The 23,445-nt window shown below is 43.6% G+C and overlaps 1 protein-coding gene across 2 annotated transcripts in view; it reads right to left on the bottom strand.

The window, feature by feature from the left end:
- ZHX2 (zinc fingers and homeoboxes 2) overlaps positions 1–22,914 on the bottom strand; it is a 56,822-nt gene extending 33,908 nt beyond the window's left edge. The window contains exon 1 of one of the 2 annotated variants that reach the window (XM_044421820.1): positions 22,796–22,914. The gene's annotated coding sequence lies outside the window, so the exon portion shown is untranslated. The remainder of the gene's footprint in view (positions 1–22,795) is intronic. The other variant, XM_044421821.1, reaches the window with a different exon arrangement.
- Between the last annotated feature and the right edge of the window lie 531 nt (positions 22,915–23,445).

Genomic DNA, 23,445 nt, shown 5'->3' with positions numbered 1-23,445 from the left:
TGCCACCAGGTCTCCTGTATTCCATCCTTTTCTCTCTCGGGAGAAATCCGAGGCAGCTGACACACCTCCATTTGTATCCCTACAACACCCACCCTGTGAAGTCGCTTGGGCTGAGAGTGAATGGCTGGCCCAAAGTCACCCGGTGAACTTCATGACCAAGTGGGGACTGAAACTGGGATCTCCTGGGTTCCCAGTCCAGCACCGTGTCACCTTGGTGCTTACCCATCGTAGTTTCTATTCTGAGCTCTGATGGTCCATGGTAGTGAACCTGGTGGGGTTGCAGTTCAGCACCATGGATAAGTCCTATAAAGCTCAGAATAAAGGCTGCAATGGATGAGGAGTTTCCTTGACGTATGAGCCTCTTGGAGTCACCCCTGCCCTCTTTCTCTCCTAGCCACCTACTTTTCTCTCTCTATTCTTCTCTGCCCAGAATAGTGCTGGAGAGAGATTGCAATAGAGCCTTGTTTAGACAAGCCTTTTCAAGTCAGGTGAAGGGCTGTTGAAAGGGAGACAGGGAACTGTAGGTTGCCCACCCCTGAGCTAAGCAATCCTTTTGCTCGGGCCCTTCTGCCACCAACTCTCCTGTGGGATGGACTGCAGGAGAACGAAGGCGGCAGGCAACGATCACCTCAGAGTCTGCTCTAGCAGGACTGTACTTCCACCCCAGCAAAACCTCTACTTCTAGCTGTCCTGGGAGAAGAATTACAATTTTTATTATTTGTCGTGGTTTTATTAATGGTTCAATGTGTTGATGCTCACTTGCAAGCCACCTTTCCAAAGTTGCAGCTTTCATTTCCAAATCTACATCTATGTATACATATTAACATATGCAAATACATCTTCTCCTTTGCCCTCTTTTTTGGCAATCCATAGGCAGCTACCCTATGCAAAACTGATGTATTACTACTCCTACCAGGCCGGATGACACTGTTTGGTTAGTTCCTAGGGGCCATGATGGGCAAGGGTCAAGGGGTCAAGCTGGGCCACAGACTCGCCCCAAAGACTCTTTTATGCTTCATCTGAAGAAATCGGCTGAAATTCATCCAAGCAACTGTAACAGAGGCTAAGGCAATAATCTAATAAAAAACCAGGTTAGAAAACCAGGTGAGAGCCAGTGTGGTGCAGTGGTTAAGAGCCTGGGACTGGGACTCAGACGATCTGGGTTCTAGTCCCCGCTCAGCCATGGAGCCAACTGGGTGACTTTGGGCCAGTCACAGACTCTCAGCCCAACCTACCTCACAGGGTTGTTGTTGTGAGGATAAGATGGAGGAGGAGAATGATGTAAGCTGCCTTGAGCCCTTTGTAGGAAAAGGGCAGGATATAAATCAAAAAATAAATAAATAAATATAACAACCTGTAGTTTGTTGGTGGGTTAGCTTCTAGGTTGCTTAACTCCTAAATAATGCACTGATCCATGATCATACATCGCCCTGCAGAACTTACGAAAAAAGTGATCCTGGGTCATGCACTAAAGCAGGAAATGTACAACAGCACACCAGTTTTTAAACCAGTGGATTGCTGCTATATGCAAACAGCCCCGCTCTCTCCTATTTCCTTGACAAGTAAGCATTGCTTCTTTATATCTTTACTGAGAATATTGCAATCTGTTCCGATAGCTAAGCCCTTCTTATTTTAAACATTTTAGGCGAGGTGATTATGCTGTACAGTTACATTTAACATCAGGTCCATGAAAGAAGTGATATGATTGGAGCTAGCCAAAAAAATCAGAGATAGCCATGGATGAGTGAGCCTAGCCACTTAGGAAAAGAATTAATGGTCATAGTGCTCCGTGATCAGCTACCGATTTTTTTGCTGCTTTGTTTGGGTATTTCAGCTGATGTGGCTATGACAACCACAAATAACTCCTGCAGTGATGCAATACAATGACATACTGCTCAGAGAGCAAAATCCTTCATTAGCTGGCCTTTCTTGGTAGTTACAACACTTTAAAAAAGAAATGTTTTTGTCCCTTTTCTAAATTCACCCAAATTCAACAGCAGCAACAATAAAAACACCACAGGCAAAATCTAATGCTAATTCGAATAGAAGATCCAATTAAATAATGGGACTTTCATTTTGTCATGATTAACTTAAGTCCCATTCATTTCAGTGGGTTTTCTCCATGCAAGACTAATATTGTATTTAATTCTATTTCAAATAATTTCAGTGAGAAGGGAAAATTGGGGACACTTAAAAAAGCCAATTTGGCCACACAGTATTCTGTTGAGCTAAGACTTTTAAGAACCTTGTATAGGGGGAAAAAGACAGAAGTATAACAGAGTTAACAGTATGACAGAGTTAGACAGCATTCTAGGATGTTGCCAGGAAAGCTTAGACCCGGCATTCAAGGGATGCTAAGAACAACAGAAGCTTAATTGTTGAGGAAAGGGTAGGTCCATTTCCTGGACAATATAGTAAAGTATTATCTGGTAACAGAGAGAAGGCAGGACAACTCAACTCCTAATTTGTCAAAGTTATTTCTTCCAAGGGAAATTGTGTTCAGCTCGGAATAGATCAAGCAATACAAGGAAGGAATTACAGACTAGAGTGGGGTGTAGTGCATTGCAGAAGTATATTCACCCCACTTTGACTTTTTCACAAATGTTTGTGTTGCAACTTGGAATGGAAACAAACTGAATTGGCATCATTTCCCCTTGATGTACACAAGGCACTCAACACTGCGAAGGTGCAACATATTTTCATTGTAGCACATAAATAAAGTAAATCAACAGCTGGGGACTTGTTGGCTGCAGAAACATTTGTTCCCTCCCTACATCAATGCTCAGGAGAAGCACCTTTGGCGGCAGTTACAGCAGGTCTTCCTGGGCTAGTTCCTATCAGCTTTCCACATCTAGATCCTGCAATGTTAGCTTATTCTTCCTTGCAAAACTGCTCCAATTTTGTCAGATTCTCTGTGGGCTATTGACAAACAGCAGCTTTCCAGTCTTGCTGCAGATTCTCAATTGGATTGCGGCCTGGGCTTTGACTGGGCCACTCTAAGACATTCAGGGCATTGTTTTGAAGTCATGCCAGCATTACTTTGGCTGTGTGTTTAAGGTTATTGTCCTGCCAGAAGGTGAACCTCTGACCAGACGCAGCCCCACTGCAGACTGAAACAGGATTTCTTTGACAACTGCTCTGAATTTGGCTCCATCCATCTTGCCTGCAATCCTGACTCGTTTCCCAGTCCCTGCCAAGGACGAGCGTCTCCATAACATGAAGCTGCCACCACCAGGCTTCAGGGGGGGATGGTGGTCTCAGGGCAATGAGCACTCGAGTTTCTTCAGAGTTACCACTGGCCTCTTGGTTGCTCCACTAATATCCTCTATGCCCCAACTCTAGCTTTGGTGGATGACAATCTATAGGCAAAGTCATAACTGAGTATGACATTCTTTCCATTTTGCAATAAGGGGTTTAATGGTATTCTGATTTATAATCTGTTTATAATCTGTTATCCTTAAAAAAAAAAAACAAAAAAACAAAAAACTGAACCCTGATTGGTGCTTCCACACAACTTTATCCTGGAGTTAATGATAGCACCTTGGGCCCTCATGATGCTGCTTGTTTAGATATGTTCTCCAACGAATTCTGGGGCCTTCTGGAAACAGGAGTGTTTCAACTGAGATCATGTAGCACTACAATTCCACAGAGGTAAACTTCATCCAACTTCTTACTTCTGGAGCCTGTAAGTTGCACCAGGGCTTACTTAAGTGTGTCATAGCAAAGGGGTTGGATACTTATGCAACCAACAAAGCCCAGTTGTTTTTGCTGACTTAACTTTGTGCCACAATGAAAATATTTTGCACCTTCACAGTGTTGAGCATCTTGTGTACACTGGTAACAATACCAATGAAATCCATTTCATTTCCAGGCTGTAACAGAGCAAAATGTGGAAAAGTCAAAAAGGTGGGTAATATTTCTCTAGGCACTGTATTTTTCAAGGACACCATGCCTTTTCCTCCTAAATTAGGCTGCTGAAACAAAGAAAGCTTGGGGGAAATCGGGAATGAATTTTGGTGTGAAAGGACTGTGCCCTCATTCTGGTACTAAAGACAAATCTTTATCCATCCCTATTTGGAACCTTTATTTTGACCTGCTTTGGTGGACTTCGGTTCCAATAAAAGCAAAGCAGAGAAGCTTTTCCCAAACTGGTGTGCATCAGGTGTGCAGCTTCCTGCTGGCTGGAGTTTGCCGGAAGTTGATGTCAACACATCTAATGGGTACCAGGCTGTGGAAGGCTGAAGTAGACCCCTTTGCCCACCTAGAACCTTCCTTCCATTTTGCAGAATATACACTGTAAGGGACAATCAGTAGTAGACGGAAGCAAGCTGCCTGCTAGGAATGTTCTCTTCATTGGTTTTCTCCTCTTTGAGTGATCTCAGGACTTGTTAGAAGCTAATCTGGGGGAAAACAGCAAGAACGAGAAAAAGCACTACTTCTTGAGATTCAATAAAAGAATATAAGGTATTCAGCATGGAATGTGAACCTTGCTTCTCCCCTCCCACCAGCCCACAATACACTAGAATAATTTTCCTTTGATGGCCATTTGCTGCAGAACTATTATGTGATCAAATTTCCTTATTGATTTATGTATCTGTATTCCCAAAGACGAGCTTGAATTGTTAAAGTGATGGCAAATGAGTGGCATTATAGCTAAAAAGCAGAAGGAAAAGAGGCAGAAGAGCAATGGAGGTAAATGAGTGTATTGGTTAGGATTATGAAAGACTAGCTATTTGTGCTAGAAGTTGTCTATAACAGGAAAAGAAAATATAGCTTTTTAAAGAAAAAAAACTGTCCAAAAATGAAATGAAATAGAATAGGGTTTCCCACAAATACTACAACTGCTATAAAACATGAAACAGTGATGAGATGTTTTTGATGAAAGTAGGTTTTTCCTCCAAAGAGTCCTAACTGTACCAATTTACTGCTACTTTCACAGAAAAACATTGACATTCAAGAAAGCAAATGGCATAATATAGAACATTTGCAAATAGCTTTAGGGAAAGATGATAATAGTAGACATATTTTTTGATAGGTGGATGCCTTACATCTGTTATCATTCCTTCATCCCCTAAGCAAGATACATTTAAGACGTCTGGAGACATGAGACTGGAAGAAATATGTTAATCACCACTGATGCCATCAGCACTAGCCAAGAGGAGCCTGGGCAGCTGTGTGCAAACCCACAAAGCCAATCCCATGAGAGATTTGTTAGTATTCACTGTTGTATTCTTCTGCAATGAGCATGGCTACTCTTTGAGCCCCGTGCATTCTTCCAGGTAACAAGACACAGCTGCCTTGTTGACCTAAGCAAGTCTAAGCCTCATCAGTTCCAGGATAGGACATCTCCCATCTCGAGGAGACACAGCCTGGTGCTAGTGCACATGCTTTGCATTCAGAAGGTCCCAGGTACCACCTCCAGCATCTACAGGTAGGGCTGGGAGGGAATCCTTCCTGAAATCCTGGACAGGTGCTCTTATTCACTCTTGATAATGCTGGGCCAATGATCTGAGCCAATGTCCTTTGTCTGCTTGGAAGCTTCATGTTTACTGTCCTGTGCCAAGTTCCATGAAGGAAGAAAAGAGGAATGGATGCAGGTGTGGGGTGTACGTGAGTGTGGAAGTCACCCTGCCCTCTTGTGGAATGCCTGGCATTCAGTTCTTTGACTTGGAAGATTTATGGTAGGTTAGGCTCTAAGGAAATTGTGAGCAGAGCAAGAGAAAAAAAGAATCAAGCCTGGTAGGAAGGTTCTGAGGAAACTGTGAGCAGAGAGAGACAGAAATAGAAGTGCAGAGCCCTGAGAAAGCTAAGAAGAAATCAGGTCACAGCTCTTTGCTAGTTGTCTCCAAAGAGCAGAAACATTAGATGAAGCTTGGTGGTGTCTGTGGAACTTGGGAGAGTTGTCTTTGATGCTGGCCTGCAAAATACTGGCCAAGGGACAAGGCTATCTCTGTTTCATGTGTTATTTTCATTGTTGATGTTATGTATTATCAAGTTGTCTCAGATCTGTGGTAACCTTATGGACGGACGCCCTTCAAAGTGTCTTGTTCTTCATAGTCCTGCTCAGGGCTGTATACTCAAAGGTGTAGCTCCCTTTATGGAACCGAGCCATATCATAGTTGGTCTTCCTCCTCTTCCTTTGACTTTCTCTAGCATGACTGTCTTCTCCGGTGAGGCTTGTCTTCTCATGACTTGCCTGAAGTACAACCGGTTCAGTTTCTGTCATTTTTACTTTCAGGGAAAGTTCTGGCTTGAATTGATCTAGGACCCAATTGTTTGACTTTCTGTTGGTCCAAGGCATTCACAAAGCTCTCCTCTAGCACCATGTTTTGAATTCATCAATTTTCTTCCTGTCAGCTTTCTTCAGGGTTCAGGTTCCACATCCATATGTAGTGATTGGGAATGCAGTCATGTGCATGATCTTGGCCTTTGTCTCCAGTGAAACACCCTTACACTTAACAATCTTTTCTAGTTCCTTCATTGCTGCCCCTCCAAGTCTCAGTCGCCTTCAAATTTCTTGGCTGCAGTCTCCATTTGAATGGATCACTGAGCCAAAGTATGTAAAATCTTTCACAATGTCAATGTCTTATTTTTTATCTTAAGGTTGTGTAATTCTTCTGTATTCATGATTTTTGTTTTCTTAATGTTCAGTTGTAGTCCCACTTTCTTTCATTTTTGTCAGGAGTTATTTGCATACAAATTGAAAAAAAGGAAAAACCCTAAATCACTTGCTACCATCCAAATTTAAATAGTCCTCTTCTATACAAAATGGTGCACCTCTCTGTCTGAAATTACTGAATGAAGGACACCTCTCTGTTTTATACTTTTCATAACAATTGCTTACAACAAACATAAGGGGATAAATGCATAATTTTTGCAGAAAGCTCCCTCCATTGATTCATCTGAAATCTGGCAGGAGTTATTCCTTTAGAATTGGCAACTATCCCTGGATATATCAGTCAATTCTTCTGAGAAATAAAAGGCAGTTATGTATAGTTACACACCCACACCCACACATGGCATAAAGCATACAACCTCTGCTTGTATTGTATGAAATCTGGCGGGCATAAAATCCCTTTTAAAGAACTACTAAACCTGCAATAGTTATCCAGTTCTGACATACATATAGGAAGTTATAGCCACTTGTTGATTTCATCTGTTACTTAATGGGAAATATGAGGAATTAGATTCTGAATCCAAATTTGGGTCCAGGTTAAAGCAGGTAGCCTCCAAATTCACCTGAACTGAACAGGGCTGCCTTCCAAATTGCAGACTGGGGTATCAACCAAATCTTGTGCTCAGTGCTTTAAGGTTAAGGTTAAGGTTGCAATTCTGTACAGTCAGCTGTTTCAGCAGACATGTATTGGACTGCAATGTACAAAATTTACAAAAACATATGCCATTTCCTATAATAACTTCAGATTGTTGCCTGACATTTATTCCTTTCTGTCTTATATTTTCTCTGTAATGGAAAAAGGTAAGTGTGGGAGGGAGAGGGAGAGAGAAATTCCAAACAAAACAAACAACTAGTCCATCCCCAGGGTTGTCGAGTAAGCTGCCCAACTCCTTTTTGACTTGTCTAAATCATAGACAAATTTTTTTTTTTTTGCTAAACAAACAGTAGTGGATAAACAGCAAGGCAAACTATGAGCGCAAAATGTTGACTTTAGCAACAAAAATGTATTTCGTATCTCAGCTCATATAACTGAACGTGTGCGTCTTTTCCCCTTTGAAGTCGCTGTATTTATGCAAGATAGCATGCCCTTTGCAAGGGAGCACTTCTGTATATCCATACCAATGACATCAAATCAGCCTTAGCCTTTAAGATTCTGGCTGGTGACCTGATTTAATGAAATACAACATTCAAAGAGTTATTAATGATGGCATGGAAAAGGTTGCCAGGAGTCTGGTCTAAACTGTCTCCCAGCATCCAGTTTATGTTCTCTCGGGAATGAAAATCGTAAAAATAACTTTTTTTTTAATATGAGGAAAGTGTGAGTGCTTCGTCTTGGCACTGAGCAAACAAGAACATGGGTTCTTGAAGCAACTTCCCAAATTTCTAGTATGAAAACCTGAGCGCACACTGGAATGCACAGAAATATGTGCACTTTTCTGCATGTTCTGATGGCATGTGGAAAATGAAAAATGTGCATAAAAATCATGAGCACAGCAAGTGTTCACAGACCACAGACAGAATGTGTGGGGAAAGCATGTATAGAACCATATTATATCTACATTATGTTTGGGCATATAGTTTGCAAAAAATCCATATATTTAAAAGTACATTTAAAATAAGTCTGTTTAGATAAATGTACATGCAAGATGTATGAATCTTCAAACAGAGTCTAAAAAACCCAAATCACAAAGTGCTGTGGAAACAGGATGGAACAAACTTAATGTCGGAGAAACGAGAAAATGCACGCTATCAAACAGGAAAGTCTCATTCATTCCAGCGACGCAATAGGTGTGATAGGCTGCTTCTCTGAAACCTGGCTAAAGAAAGCAAGTGCAAAATCTCCTCATTTGCATCCTCATCATTAGAAAGTGGCCCGGTTTGGTTTTAGAGGGTAGTCCACCAGGGCTAGAGAGCGACATCTTTTTTAGATCCCTGAATCTTTGGAAGTCCATCTGCCTCATCAGCCTGCTATCCATGGGCACTTGCTGAAATAAAGGTGAAATGAACAGAGAGGCCTGAAGGTCTTTGTTGCGTTGTATCCCCTGCATTGGCTGGCTTTTTGCCCATATGTGCTTCATTTCCTGCTGTCTCCCCCTCAAAAAAAAATTTCTGCCTGTGTTTTCTTCCCCTGAAATCAAATGCCCTTCTCTTCCTGACCATAATTCCTCTGTTGATAGAACATTTTTGATCCATGTCATTGGAAGTGGGATGAATGTCATTTTGCTCTTCTCTTTCCTGTCCTGTACTGCAGGGTCTCCCAAGCCTCAGAAGCAGATCTGGGGGCATTTGGGTTGCTGGGGGAGGGAAAAATCAGGAGAGGAGGAGGAGGGCAGCAACAAGCAGGGCCTGTTTGGGAGTGGCACCCTGACTTTGGAATGAGCTCCCCAGAGGGGTTTGCCTGGCATCCTCTTTATATTCTTTTTGGCACCAGGCAAAGACCTTTTCGTTTTGCTGGCATTTTAATTGTTAATCTGGTTTTAATGGTGTGTATTTTAATATAGAATGTGATATGCCTTTTCTGTCATCACAGGTTCTGTTAAGATGTAATAGGGTGTGCTTTTTATCATTATTTAAGTGTCTGGAACTGTGTTTAATGTTTACTTGCTTTTATTGTCTGTTACTTGCTCAGGAAACTGTGTAGCTAATGGGGTGGGCAAAAATAAATCAAAAAAATAAATAAGCAGGAGGAAAAGCCTCTCTCTTCCTGTTCTGATGGGGGAGGCATCCTCTGGATCAAAGAGCCTTCAGTCTCATCAGAGTGTTCCCCTTAATTTTATTCCTTTGGGCTAATTATTATTTTCTAAAGCTGCTGAGAGGCCAACTTTTTCATTTTGTTTAAATAAACAGCTCTATTAGCTTAAAAAGGGAACAGAAAACATTCCATGATATGAAGCTAATTTCCAGATTCTTTCATCTTAGTCAGCATTTTACTGACAGTCATGAAGTAGCTCTGCTTTATAAGGTACAAGTGAATGGACCCTGTTTTATTTTTATTTATTTATTTGGGTATTTTTACCCCATCCAATACATTGTGGGTGTCTGGACAGCTTACAAGTCAACATCCAATAAATACATATAAACCCAAATAATAGAAGATAATCCATGACTGAGCATAAGACATAGTTAAAATATTAAAGATTAAAATTACGGAAAGATAAAAAGATCTTGCATTAGCCAGATAGGTGCAGTTTGATACTCAGTTTTTTTCAACCAAAGGTAAGTCTGCGCTTGAGCATCAGAGTGGGCCCATGTCACCTGCACTGTCAGGTACACCCCTTGCTATGCTACACTGACGCCGCATCCGAAGGAAAAGCTCTGCTCATTTTATTTCCCTGAGACAGGTCACCTCGCCCCCTTCCTTCTCCCTCTCATAAAAAGGAGAAGGGAGGCATATAAAGGTGCCCCTCCGGTTATTTATTTATTTATTTAAAGCTTTTATATACTGTCCGACTACTAGCATCTTGGGATGGTTTTACAATAAAAGCAACGCAAAATTAAATGGAGCACAGCTTCCAATAGTTCCAGTATAATAAAACCCACATTAAAACCTATTAAACATTAAAATAATGAGAAAATAAAAAAAGCTACTAGGATTAAATCGAAAACGTGGCCCAGGAAGCTGTGTGTTGAGTGAAGAACCCTACTTCTAGCTGTTGAAGAAGTCACTGCAAGCTTGGACTGAACTTTTAACCTTTACTTTTAATGCTCAAATTAGTTAATACCTATTAAAAGCAAAATAACTGTGAGGTACATTTTGCTAGGCAGGCTTAGTGTGCATGCCAGATCTGATGTTGTTAAGTTCTCATGGTGCTGGTGGATGGATGTACAGAGACATAGCCAGTGTGGTAAGGGTAGCAAGAACTGGGGACCAGGAAGATCTGGGGTCTAGTCCCCCCTTGGCCATGAAGTGCACTGGGTGACTTTGGGCCTGTCACTCGCCTTCAGCCTACCCTCCCTCACAGGGCTATTGTTGCAAGGATAAAAACCTAAGACGATCCATGCTGGGCCACACCAAAGGTCCCTCCAGTCCAGCACTCCATTCACACCATGGCAACCAGCTGCCCACAAGATCGGTCAAGCAGGATGGGTGTAAGACCTCCACCTGCCCAAGCTCCTCAGCAATTGATGTATTGATGTCTGCAGGAGGCCACCTCTGGTCAAGGAGGGAGCACACAGCCAGCTAGGCTAGTAGCCACTGATAGCCACCTCCTCTAAATAAAAGCAGTGCTATGCAAGCTCCCTTGGATTCCTTTCAGGAGAAAGAAAAGCAATTAAGAAATAACAACAACCCCCTTTGATCATTATAGATGAACCAAACACCTTTAAGACATAGGATGCATCTGTGGCTGTTGCTGGTTCTTTTCCTTACTGAAAAGTAACTGCAGGGGACCCTTTAACCCTTTGCACACATAGCTGGCTGTGGCCCCAGCCCGGAGTGCCTCTCCCACGTCTGCAATTTGCATAAGCTTCAGTGGAAAGGAATGGCACAACACCTGGCTGAGTTGGGGTATTTGCAATGGGTCAAGACATAACCAGCAGGATGCTGCTACCAAAGGCAATGGCAGCTCCACTCCCTCCAAAGGGTAACTAACAAAAAGATGACTGTTTTGGGAAAGTGAGATTTCAGATATGCAAACAACTTAATTATTTCATTATGGGAAACAAAGAACTAATGAATTAACTCTTCAGTGCTTTCCCAAGCAACAGTTCCTTTAACACCAGGAGAAGCTCCTGCATAGTTTTGCTAACTGTATTGCAGCAAGCAAATTTAAATGCAGCCCAGAAATCTGATTAAGAACCCTCCTACCAAGATTTGCAATTGGTAGGAGCTCCTTCATGGAAGACACGGGGCACATATTGTTGCTTGGAAGTTCCAGGGCCAAAACTGCTTGGAAATTCCAGGGCCAAAACTGTTCCCTGATGCAATACAGGCAGTTCCCAGGCTATGAATGTCCAAGTCACGAACAAGCCATACTTATGAACAAACTGCCATAAAACCTTTCAATTAAAAAAGTACTGCAGGAAATCATCGTTGCCATAGACAGAGAGAGGAAGCAAAAGGGAGGGGAGAAGAAAGGTCTCCAAGGCATGCCTTCCTGCTCTGTCCTTCCACAGAGAGAAATCTGTGGTGAGTTTGGACAGGAGAGTGGGAGGGGGTTGAGAAATTAGTGGCTTTTCCATTTTCATGGGGGTCCTCCACCTCTAACCACCATGAATGCGGAGGGCCAACTATATGTCATTCGACTTACATACAAATCCGACTTAAAGATGTATTTCCATTTTCTCAGGAATAGAACTGGTTCATAACATGGGGGCTGCCCATGCAAACAGGAAGCATGGAGGAAGAATGTGGGAATTCCGCATCAGGTCACAGGGATTGGCAGGGTGTGTGTGAGGATTAGTTTGGTTCATATTTTCATGTGAACTTTCTTAATGTTCTGAACCAGTTCTCAGTTATCCTTCAAAATTTGCCCTTGGAATTTGTTTTGAATTGTGCAATGAAAGCAAGTACAAATAGTCCTCTCTCTTACCCCCCACCAACAGTATTTATTTTGGGGACCAAGAATAATTCAAGGAAAAATCTAAGGCTATTTTCACAAGCACCTCCCAAAACCTTGCTGAAGCAAGTCTGGCTCAGCCAGATTTCAGTCCAACACTGATTAAGGAACATTGCAGACAAAATCTGTAAATGTCACCACTCCACAAACATTCTGATAGTTGTACCTGCCCGTACATACTGATGTTAACTGGTTTGCAACCTAGAGGAAAAAGCAGCAGACTTTTGCAAAGCTTCCCTGTCTGGCACTCCTTGTTCTCATAGACTGACAGGTAAAAGGCTCTTTGCAAGCCTGTGCAAAAAGCTGGACAAAAAAGCCCCAGTGGGAAAGAGGATTCTGCTTAGCATAAAAAAGATCTGAGGTTCTGGTTTGCCTTCACTAGGAGCTAAGAAACTTCTCTCTAGAAGAGTCCTGGCCAAACAGAAAAGACAGGACTTGTCTAGATAATACGGTCTGATAATATGGGATAAGGTAACCTCCATCTGTTTACAGAACGCCATTTCTTTTTCCTGCTGGCTGTAGCTGACCTAAATTACTAATTTTTGCCACTCTCCGAGGCTCTCTGCTGTTAATTAATTTCTCAGAGCTTTGTGATTTTGGCAGCACCGGTCCATGAAAAAGAAGACCAAAAAAAGAAGAACAGAAGAAAGCGGCAAGAAACTGCTAACTAGGCAGGAAAGAAACAGCAAACTTAACTAGGTCTTCAGGTCCTAAGAGGAAACAGTAGCTTTTGTGAATGAGTGCACACTGTTGCCAGACTATGCATGCATACTTCAACTCTGCAAATTTAGGATTTCATCTGACCCATAGGAGGAAACAGGCTCTAGGCAGAAAAAATGCACACTGCCATGAATGTGTTAGTCTTCCAGGTTGTTTTCGTTGCAACAGGCTAAAATGATGACTCCTTGAGAAATCTGAGGTTCTGGCATACAGTGGATGTGCAGCTGGCCCCTTATGCAAGCAAGGAGATCCCAGTGGTTTCCAGTCAAATGGACTGCGGAGAGGAATCGGCTGCAGGGGCATGGGCACTATTTTGAATGCACAGCACCTTTAGGGGATTTGAAGAGGACTTCTTCATAAATGCCACACCTCCTGCTGCTCGGGTCCCCACCCAGAATCTCTCTCCCTTTAATGGGACAGTTTGTATCATTTGTTCCCCATATAAGGGGAAGTGGGATGCCTATAGAGGGATATTCCAGAGAAGTACTGAGAGGCCCTGAGGATGAGGAAGGGCCAGTGAGGTGTCCTGGTGGACAGCTGGACTCTCCTCCTGGCTCAGCCGTGACGTCACTGTTTGTCTTTGGGCTGGTCACTCACACTCAGCCTAACCTACCTCACAGGGTTGTTGAGAGGAGGAGGAACAACACTGTCTTGGCTTCCTTGCAGGAAACAGGCAGGATATAAATATAATAAATCATATGAGGAACAATGGGATAGAGATGCACATCATCATCATCATCATAAATTATCCCAACTTTGCAGAATGACAGCCAATGCTGGGATGGCATTGCAAAATGATGTTTTAAAATGATGAATGGGGCTCAAGCAGAAGACACGCACTGTCTTTGCTGCCACCTCTCCCACCCACTTTTGAATGGTAAACGTGGGCTCAACGTAATTTCAGCAACAGGAGAATCCCCAACGGAATGGACGTGGCTCCTGGAAGATAAATCACAGCACCCAATTCCTTGTTTCCTATCCTTTCCTTTCTCTGATTCTTATTTAGAAGAGGCTCTATGGAGAATGTTGAGAGGGGGTAGGGTGGCCCTCAGACAAGAGTACCCTCTCTGTGAAAGGCCGTCCAATTCTGCTTTGAAGATAAGAAGCCTCTTTTCTGTCTAAACTTGTGCACGCTTCTTTCCCCCTTCACCTTAAGTGCTCTTTACGCCACCGTTCTCATCTCTGTGCCCCTCCTACACTTCCCTACAGCGCTGTATATGTTCGCCTTCTTTCCCCAGCTGTTGCTCCTGAGTGTGCAATGAGAGTTGTAATCCCACACATTTAGAGGGCACCAGGTTGGGTGTGTACATCACATACATAAATAGCAAAATGAAACCCGGCAGGTAGGGCAATGACCACCAGGACGAACGGGAGGCTTCCCCAGGTGCCGCAGGTCATAGATTGTCACGATCTGAGCAGTATCAGTCCCACCAGTGTCTCTTTGTTTAAAGATCCTCATAAGTCTCTGAGCACACACAAAACCGAGCGCTGACCCCTATCTACCGTTCATTTCTCAAAGCTCTCCTTCTGAGCCCTTCTGTGCACCAGCCCTGGAGGAGGAGTGCTGTGAAAGCAGGCATGCCTCTGCTCCCACTGTTGTGCCCTGCACTGGGATTCCCTCCAGTGTTGGTGGTGAGACGCTGGGTCCAGCTCCCCAAGGGTCGGGGACTCTCCACTGGAGAAACTTCCCATGTCAACATCTCCTCCCACGGGTGTAACTCTTGCCTGTTTCCAGGGTCGGGTTGATCCATCTCCCTGCCTTTCCTTGGGCTAATCTCTCCCACTGCCACTTCCTGTTGGGTCCCAGGACCTTGGACTGCAGCTGCAGGCTGCAATATTTCAAAAACAGTTTCATCCTGAAAACCAGTACAAGCAGCACAGGGAGTTTCCTACAAGCACAGCTGAGGTTTGACAGGACGCGCACACACAACATAGAGTTAGGCAAGCTTACGCAACATGTTAAGCCCATAAAGGTTATCTACACGAACAGGAGATTATGGGCAAAATGGGCCCTGGGCTAAGGCATTTCAGAGTGAAGGTCATGGCTGTATGTTTGAATATTTCCCTGTTTTTTTTCAAGCACAGACAGTATCCAACTCTGCCTGCATGTTAGTAGGACCACGCACTAGTTTATTAGGAAGCTAGGAGTCACCTGAAGCAATCAGAGACCAGCAGAAACAATTGTTTCCGGAACAGGGCAAGTCAGCAGAGTGCTGCTGATCTGTCCCATTCCAGAAATAAGATTTCATAATGAGCAGCAGGACAGTGGCAGTACTGGATACAGGCCTGTGACTTTTCCACATTGTTATATTTTCAGCTGAAAACTTTAAAAGGTTATCTATAAATTACATTACAGCTGTTCTCAAAGGCAAACCAACAGTGAAGTCACTATAACTCCCTTGCAGTATCACCCCATTAACAACACATCTGCAGTTCATGAACATAAAATATTCCAAGGCTTTTGCTAGTGGGGTGAAGAGATGAGAATTCATGGCAAACAGAAAGAAGGAACTGAAACTGGAAACATGATGAAGGAAAGCAAACAGTATGTCAAGGAGAGAAAGTTCGTAGCTTAACTTCTTTAATGTATGGTTTCCTATGTGCAAAGTCTTTTTAAATATAGATGCCTCATTGGTTATTTGCCATCACAGTTAAAGCTTATGAGCCAGTTCAGAGGCACCACTAAGCATGATGTATCATTGTGAGAATACGTTTAGTTGAACCTTGTTTCCTGTGCACTCCCTTCTCTTCTTGCATAGTCAGGAAGAGTTCAAAAGCTTTTGCTTCCATTTAGATGAAGTATACCTTTCAGTGTAATGTATTAACCTGTGATTAATCTTGACTATGATTTGATGAAATGAACGAACTTCAAACCATAGTTTAAGAAGTAGGATTGTATCAACCAATCTGATTAACTACAGTTTAGAGTTTGGATAGAATGTTAAACTGTGGATAGTTGAAAACAGAAGCAAAAGCTTCAACAGCTTCAACAGCGGCACTAGAACAGAGGGGAAGGAGGACTGATCACTGCAGCTCATAATCATCATGCAAAACATGGTAAAGCATAAAAAGTTAACTGGGGAAATACCCCAGAATACTACTTTGTGGAAATCAAACAAGAGAGGAGAACTTTTGCTCTCATGCCCTACTTTTGGGCTTCCCACAGACTTCTGGTTGAGAACAGGAAGCTAGACTAGATAGGTACTTGAAGATCTTCTGATATCTATCATCTACAATCCAAAGTATAGTCCACAACAAATTATTGTAGCTGATCTACTACTTGTGCAAATTTGCTTTGTCAGTGGTATACAGGTCTTGCAATTTACAAATGTTGAGTGGCAGTCTCTAAACAAGGATAATTTTGCCAAACTCACACAGCCCCAGGAGATGCACCCCATATTTCCCTGGTATGTTGAGTGTTTCCCCTAATTTGCACTTCTGCAGCACCTTCTCAAATAATTTCACATCTCTTAAAAAATCCTTGTGATGTAAAGAACTACATTGTTCCGACAGGTGACAGAAGGAGGATCAAATGCCACTGAAGTGGCCTTTATAAGAGCACTCACTGCCTGCCTCCAAGCACTAATTAAATCGCCACTATTCTTGAAAACAAATGAAAAGTGTGAACCTAAATGCCCTGCATATTGCCTCTTCTGGGTGGTGTCAATTTCTAAGTCAACAGAGATCCAATTAAATATTGATAGATAGGACGTTCGGAGGCTCTGAGAGTCTGCTCAGATTTGCTCACACAAGTCTCTTTACCAAGTTAGATCATTGTGGGTTCCTGCTCAAACATTGCTATGATGCCTTGATAACCATGTTCTTCAAGCTTTTCCCTTTATGGAACTATCTCCTCATGGATCTCTGAGCCTTCTCATTCAGGAGCCCAACTGGGATTGGCACAAAATGTTGCAGTGCGCAGTCCTGTTCAGGGTTCATGTGCTCATCAGGGTTAGTGCCATTCCTGTCCTCACTCCAACAGACAGCCAACATTCTGCAAATCTTGGGCTTCCCCAGGCAACCTGTTTCTTCCCTCTTGTGTGGGGGTGCTGTGACTTTGGCATATGTATTGGCATTGGCTGGATACGCTGTAATTGCAAGATTTCTCTGAGCAGCGGGATTAGACCAGATTACGATCATAGTCCTATCTATTCCTAAAATTTTATGACTGGTTTATTCTAGTGCATAATTTTTAGTTCAAGCCTCTGATTAAATGTTTTTAGTCTGCTGATGCCAATCTGCTTTTTCATGCCACCAGTATTTTGTTTTTAATGCAAAAACAAGTTCTGATTGCTTTAACGTATGTAGCTTGGATGACAAATCCCATACTGCTTCATCACTGACACTGCTGGCCAGGGTGGATGGGTGCTATATTTCAGCAACATCAGGAGAACCAGAGATTCCCATTCCCTACTTTAATGTTTGTTGTGGTCTCTATTTTTTGTAAGCTGCCTAAAGTCTGATTTGAACAATAGAGGAAGATTGCAAACATACTGAAATAAAATCACAATTGTGCCGATTTATCTGAGTTGTTCCTTTGCTTCATCGCTCCGACTGCAGATGCGTCTACAGTAATTCCTAATTATTTTCTTCCTTATGTGGTGTAATGAAGTTTCCTGAAGCACTTTGTGCTTTTTCATAAAATACAATATATTCCTTGAAAGGAGTAAAAGTTTCATCATAATGAGGAGCCCCATTCCATGGCCTCTAGGTGGTGAGACAGGGCTACAACTTTGGAGGAAAAGATCTACGCAGGGATTCTGATCACTCACCATGGTTCTTCCCAGACACCATGGAAAGCATGGTTTACTTTCCCAAAGATACAATAAACATGGACAGAATTATGGATGGTGTAGAAAAAGAGGATGTTGTTGTTACGCGCTGTTACGTTGTCTCCAACTTATGGCAACTGTATGACTATCCTGGCCTTGACAGCCCTGCTCAGCTTTTATACACTCAAGGCTGTGCCTTCTGTTGTGTGATCAGTTCATCTCATAGTTGGTTGTCCTGTTCTGTCTTTGACTTTCCCTGGCATGATTGTCTTTTCCACTGAGCCTTGTCTTCTCAAGATTGCCTGAAGCAGAACAGCCTTAATTTAATCATTTGTTGCTTCTAGGGCAAGTTCTGGCATGATTTGATCTAGGGCCCACTTATTTCTCATTCTATCAGTCCAGCATAGTCACAAAGCTCTCCTCCTGCACCAGGTTACAAATGCATCACTTTTCTTCCTATCGTTTTTCCTCACTGTCCAGTTTTTACAACCATACATAGTGATTGGGAACAGAATAGTGTGAATGATCTTGGCCTTGGCCTCCAGTGAAACATGCTTACATTTGATGATCTATTCTAGTTCCAAAATGGAACCAGGCTAGTCCACCTATGGAACTTGTTCTGTGATGGAACTTGAAAAGGAGAAACTGGAGCTGGTGACATTTTTCTCCCTTTCCCATAATATAGAACTCAATGGGTTCATCCCATGAAGTTGATGGGTGGGAAAATCAAGACAGATGGAAGGAGGGACTTGATCACACAGCTAAACTATGGAATTCACTCCCATGAGTCATGATCACCAATGTGGTTGGTTTAAAAATAAAAGATTGGACAAATTGGTGCAGAGGTTGTGGTTATGGGAGTACAGTTTAGAGTCATTCCCCTCATAGTTGAGGAGCTCCTCAGGGCCCTGGATGTCATGATGGGTTACACCAGACAGTATTTTGGGAATTGGCAGGGGTACTCTCGCATCCATTGGTCTTAATTTTTGAGGCCTTGTGGAAATCAGGAGAAGTGTTGGAGGGTAGCATCAGTGGTCCCAATCTGCAAAAAACGTAGCGAAGGAGACAAGGGGAATTACAGGCCAGTTAGCCTAATGTCCATTCTGGGTAAGTTAATAGAAATGCTAATAATAAAGCAAGCTCTGGAAACCCACAACATGGCTTCCACAAAAGTAAGCCCTGCCAGACAAACCTTGCGGAATTGTATGACAAGGTTTCATGTGGCTAGACAGAGGGGACGTGGTGGATGTGGTTTACTTGGATTTTGGCAGGGCCTCTGACAAGGTGTCACATGAGATCCTGGTTGAGAAATTGATTAGCTTTGGGACAGATCAATGCACTGCCTGATGGATTAGGGCATGGCTGGTGAACCACAAGCAGAGAGTGACTATCAGCGCAAACCAACAGGATGGCAGCTGGTGATGAGTGGAGTTCCCCAGGACTCAAATCTGGAAATGATTCTGTTGAGAAGGTAACCAGTCTGCTAACCACATTTGTGAATGATACCAAAGTGGGGGCAGTGGCCACAACTGGGGAGCAGGTATTGCAGATTCAAAAGGATCTGGGCAGACTGTGGAAGTGGACAGGGGACAACAGGATGGTGTTTAATGCAAATGAGTGCAAGGTCTTGCACTTGAGAAGCAGCAGTAGGTGCTATAGGTACAGGATGGGGGACAAGTGGCTGGAGAGCAGCACTTGTAAAAGGGATCTCAGGGAGCCTGTTGACAGCAGGCTAAAGATGAGCCAACAATGTGATGCAGCTGTTAAGGTAAACACCACCCCTGGATGTATAACCAGAAGCGTAGTTTATAGATCAAGAGAAGTGTTCGTGCCACTCTATAATACTTTGGTGTGCCCACAACTGCAGTACTGTGTCCAGTTCTGGACTCCACATTGTAAGAGAGACATAGCTAGACTAGAATCAGTTCAGCACAGGGTCACAAGGATGGTAACCAGATTTTTTTTTGGGGGGGGGGATACCATATCAGATAAAATTGAGGGAGCTGGATCTTTTCAGCCTTAAAAAGTGGATACTCAGAGGGGTGTCACACGCTAGAGGGTTGAAACCTGATCTCCCCTGTGATGGAGGACAGGATTCAATCTAATGGGGCAAAGCTCAGGGAACCAGGTTTCAGGTTGGATGTTAAGAAGTACTTCCTGACAGTCAGGACCCCTAGGATATGGAATGGGCTTCCACAGGAGGTGGTGGGGGCCCATCAGTGAGGGTGCTCAAGGAAAGAGTGGACAACCACATGTTGGGTATTACATGAGTGCAGACGGCTGGAACCGGGTGTCAGACTAGATGGCCTGGAAGCCCCTTCTGACTCGCTGTGTTTCTATGTTTTCTAATGCATATATGATCCTTCCAACATCTGAAGCAATATGTCTAAATATGAGGCAGTATGTCTTGGATGGGAGCTTGCTGTGGTACCCAGGTCCTGCCTGTGAGTTTCCTGTGGGCAGCTGTGTAAACAAAACTCAGGACAAGACAGACCCTTGGCCTGATCCAGCACAGCTCTTCTTGTGTTTTAAATGTGCATTGCAACTTTATGAGGATAGAAAACGTATGGACTGGGGATGAAGCAGGGAGGGGTTCTGCAGATGCAACACAAGCCTTTCAGCTCCTGCTTCCACAAGCACTGCTCAGTTAGATGGGCTCAGAATTCCATCTAGTGAAATGTGAAGTTAAGGAGGAAGGAAAGGTGAAAATCCTGCCCTGCTGGGACAAGAACCTGGTGGAGTCGTGGATATTCAGAAGCTTCTGTTTTCCAAGCTGTTTTTTTTTTTGGTCATTCCAACAGCGATCCCAACACAACTAACTTTGAGGTGCCACTGGGTAATTTGTAATTATTGTATCATCACCAATGACTGATGATGGGAACAGTCACATATCTGAGTGGTCACTGTGCTTATGTGGCACACATTTAAGCTTGAACTAGTCACAGCCTGTGCTTTTAACATTTCATGAACATTGGATTCCACTGCTTACATATTTCTCTTTTTATCTGTCTCTTTGTTTGTGTGTTTGTGCCTATTCCTATAGAGTGTGCTACTTCATGCATTTAATAAACTGGACCCTAGCTTTGTGACACAGTAAGGGTGATGGCATAATACATTTGCTAATGCTTAAGGGCCACATCACTCTTCTGTTTTTGTTATAATGGACCTGCACAGCTCTGGAAGTGATGCACCCCCTCTTCTCTACACCCAGATTCTGCATCGATGGATGAGACAAAGAGCATGAGATAAACCTCACCCACACCAGGGGTCAGAAAACCTGAACAACAAAAAGGAGCAATATGCCTTTAAGCAAGAACCAGAAGAAAAGGACAACCAACCACCCAGTTGCATAGCAAATTGAAGTGTAGCAGATTGAATTCCCACGCCAAGCAAACAAAAGGCAATCAGGAAATTCTTCAGGGCACAGAACCTCACATGGCTTTGAAGTCAATCAATCAGGTGGAACTTCTCAGCAAATCATAACTTCACTTCCTTGAAAATCAAGACAGCCCCCCAAAAAACTTTTTATCATGAAGCAGAGTGCGTGTGAAGCTTTGTTACTTTCCTTCTCTAGTGTAAAGCAGCCAGCAAAGCAAGAAAGGCATACAGATCCTTTGAAAATAAAGCTGATTGCCAAAAAGAAAAGACAATAAAAGAAAGGAAACCTCTTAACCTGGATGTCTGTCCAAAGGGGATGGAAAGAACAGCACATGTTCAGAAAGGATTTCCTGAGTATGGAGATCTTTGGAACAGGAACAAAACAGAAGTGAAACCAACAACGGTTAGGATAACTTTTTTTTAAAGCGGCGCTCGAAAGCATCAGGCATTTGACAAGACTTTGGAAAAGGGGTTTTAACAGGGGTGTGCTATAGGGGAAGCTCTCTCTCCCCCTAGTATCATAAGATTTGGGGAAAGATTTTGGAATGGAGGGAGAGGGCTGAAGTGGCAGAGCTTTTCGCTTTTGTTTTAATGTTGCCCCTCTAAAGATGGTTGTACAGGCTCACTATTTCCTATTAAAAATGCTAAAATACAACGCCTCATTCTGCCATTACCGGTTCTCCCTCTGCAGCGGGGGAGTCGGGAGGGGAGCGAAAAAGAGGCTGCAACCCAGCGCGTCATGGAGCCGGCATGCCACATTAAGGACGAATTGTGTGTGTGTGTGTGTGTGTGTGTGTGCGCGCGCGCGCGCGCGTGGAATCCAAGCCCAAATCTGTGCCAATGCACAGCCTGGAGGGCTCTGCCCCCCCTCACTTTTCTCCCTTTCTCTGTCCCCCGCAGCCTCGTGTTCTAGGAGGCGCCCTGGGAAACAGGGACGCTGCTTTTCACACCGTTCTCCCCAGACGTTGCAGTGCTGAAAAAAGCTATTTGGCAGTGGGAGGGGCGAGGGTCTTTTCTCCAAGCCTGGATTTCCAAGATCGCCTTCCTCGCCTCTACGTAACGCCCTCTCGAAAGCGGACGCCATATTTTGTGTTGCTGATGTCGACATAGGGAAACGTAGACATATTTTTCTTTCTTTTTTTTTTTTTAAGAAAGAGACCTCGGGTTCCTTCCCCCCTTCGGCTTTGCATGCAGCTGCCTCCCCCAACAGCCCCCTCCCCACTTGCGTTGAAGAGAAGGAGAAAGCGAAAGGATGCGTTGCCCCCTCCCCAAATATCGCTCTCTATTTTTTTAAAATCCGATTTTATTCCTATCCTCTTGCTTGCTACCTTCCTAGCCCTCCCCAAAGCCCCTCCCTCTGTTCCCAGCTCCAGTCCTCCTAAAACAAAACACGAAGGTTCTTTGGGGGTGGATGGAAGGTGACGAGAAAAGAAGGAAAAGTTAGGTCGAAGTAGGTTGCCCTGCCGACTGGCTCAGGGTAAAGGCGAGAGCGGCGAAGTGCATGTGGCAAAGGGAAACCAAATCCTGTTTTTGCAAGGAATCCGCAGTTCCTTTGCTCCCTTTTTAAAAGGCTCGCTCGCTTTTTAAATTTAGAGAGTGTCTGGCGGTGGTTTTTTTCTTTTTCTTTTTAAAGGAAGGGCGGGCGGGCGAACGAAGGAAGGAAGGAGAACGGAGGGCGAAGTTTTTCTTACCTGTGATCAAAGCTTTGGAGCGCCGAGACGCGGAACTTTCTCGCCCCCCACCCAGAAGGGAACTCTCGGTGCGCCCTCGAGAACGCGGAGCCCGGCGCCGGGACTCCCTTTCCAAACACTTCCCCCTTCCTTCCCCCCAAAGACCCCCAGCCGCAATTTTAAAAATAAAATAAAATATAGTAATAATAATAATATAAATCTCTCCGATCGGTGGTGGCGATCTACGCCAAAACCCACATGATCTCTTACGTCAGCTTGCATATTTGCATACGATACAACCAGCCGCTGCTTCTTTGGCAGGGTCCCTGGATTTGGGAGAAAGTTTTGGACGCGAAAATTCAAGCGCACATTTCTCGCTTTCCCTCCCCCCGTCCCCCCTCCACGTCCCACTATCCCAGCTTGGCGAGTCTCTTAAAATGCCGTCCGCGTTTCTTTATTAATTAAAGCGTCTTTTCTCTTATTCTCTCTGCACGCATTTCTTCTTAGTACCTGTGCGCTTGTGTGTCTGTGCCCCGCTAGTTAACTCTTAACTTTATCCTCCTGAAAGAAGGACGTGGAAGTCTGAAAGATCGGGTGGTCACTGGACATGTTAAATGGAGATTTATATTTCGCTTGCACTGTCTATATGCTGCGATGCCGTCTTTTCAGTG

This window comes from Varanus komodoensis, unplaced genomic scaffold (assembly GCF_004798865.1).
Source record: "Varanus komodoensis strain SLA01 unplaced genomic scaffold, ASM479886v1 scaffold12, whole genome shotgun sequence".
NCBI lineage: Eukaryota > Metazoa > Chordata > Lepidosauria > Squamata > Varanidae > Varanus > Varanus komodoensis.
Note: the sequence above shows the minus strand (reverse complement) of the source record. Positions and strands in the feature narration are given on the sequence as shown.